The sequence below is a fragment of the Pyxicephalus adspersus genome, chromosome 9 (assembly GCF_032062135.1).
Source record: "Pyxicephalus adspersus chromosome 9, UCB_Pads_2.0, whole genome shotgun sequence".
NCBI classification, from domain to species: Eukaryota; Metazoa; Chordata; class Amphibia; order Anura; family Pyxicephalidae; genus Pyxicephalus; species Pyxicephalus adspersus.
The window spans coordinates 21,910,433-21,912,150 of NC_092866.1; positions in this window are offsets into that span (position 1 = coordinate 21,910,433).

The window sequence follows — 1,718 nt, forward strand, 5'->3', positions numbered from 1 at the left end:
TTTTTATCTGTCAATGACAGAACCAGAATATACTGCATGGAAAAGATAAATTATTAGCTCAAAAGAATATTAGCCTAGGTAGATCTGACATGGTTATGTGATGAACATGCACTTGCAATTGGCTGGCAAAAACGGAAGCCCGGTGCAAGGGTGACAAAACAGTCAATGCCAGCTGGAACAGAAAGGTAGCCAGATTCCAGGGCAGGTCAGGATAGACAGGTAGCTAAATCCATAGACAGTCCAGGTAAACAGGTAGCCAGGTTCATAGGCAGGCTGGGTTAGACAGAAAGGGAGCCAGGTACAGGAGGAGGCCAGGATAGACAGGTAGCTATGTCCATAGGCATTCCAGGTTAAATAAGGAGCCAGGTGCATAGGCAGGCTGGGTTAGACAGAAAGGGAGCCAGGTGCAAGTAGATGTGCGGAATCCATGTGCACCTAACCTAGACTGCTTATGCACATAGCTCCTTGTCTATCCTAGCCTGCCTCTGCACCTGGTTATCTATCTTTCCAACCCAGACTGCCCTTGAACTTGACCCTCTTTTGTCTAACTCACCCTACCCATACACCTGCCTAGCTATTTACCTTGGAGTCTCTATGCACCTGCCTCCCTGTCTACCCTGGTCTGCACTTGGTTACCTTTCTGTTTAAATTGGTCTACCCATGAACCTTGCTGCCCCTGCAGCAATCTGGACCTCTGGACTGCCCCTGGCTCCCTGTTTACCCTGGCATGCACCTAACAAACTTTCAGTCTAAACTGATCTACCCCTGCATCTGGATTCCTTCATAACCTGACCTGCCCATGCACCTGGTTCCGTTTTTCCTGGCCTACCCTTGCACTTGGCTACCTTTCTGTCCAAACTTGCCTTCTCTCAGCCCACACCCCTGCACATAGACTTTCCAACATGCTCAGCAACAGTCCACGCACCAGCAAGGTTAACCACTCTGTTAGCTTTTGCCACACACCATCACAGGTAGGTTGCCACCATGTGCTTAGAAGCACGTACCCTTACCCTTGACAACCGCAGGTATGATTCTGCTTCTTTAATACTGTCTGTGTTACCTGCTGCCACTCCAGACAGGGATGTCTCAGAAATCACAATGTTTATAGTAGCATTTTCGAGTTAGCAAATTATACTATTTTTACTTAGAATGCCCTTGTTCTAGCCAATATTAATAATTTTACAAGTACATGTTTTATGAATGGCTAACCCCCAGATTATTAATCACCACAAGATAAGGAGTTCACAGGGACCAAACTAGGCATGTATGGAATTTATGGTTCACCAGAACAGCAAAAATCGGGCTTCCAGGCTTTCCTGAGGCCTAGGAAACTAGTTTGTGGTCTCAAAGTGCTCACCATAACGATCCAACTACAAATTTTGACTCCCGGAGACACAAAACTCCAACTTTTACAACTAGAGGGTCTGGAAGGGTGCTCGTTGTCTGATCAAGAAATACACGATAGGGGAAATTTATTACCCTAGACTTACATTTTCAAACAAAGGACTTTCAAGGGGAAATCAGGTATTAATGATGATTGACCTTAATGATGACCTTTCCATCTAACCTGGCTTATAAATGTTCTTTTCTCATTTTCTGTCTAACCTGGCCTACCCATGCACCTGGTTGCCTCTTTATCTTGGCCTGCCATTGCACCTGGCTGCCTGTCTACCTTGGCTTGCCCAAGTACCTGGCTCCTTTTTGGGGTAGGCTAGAAA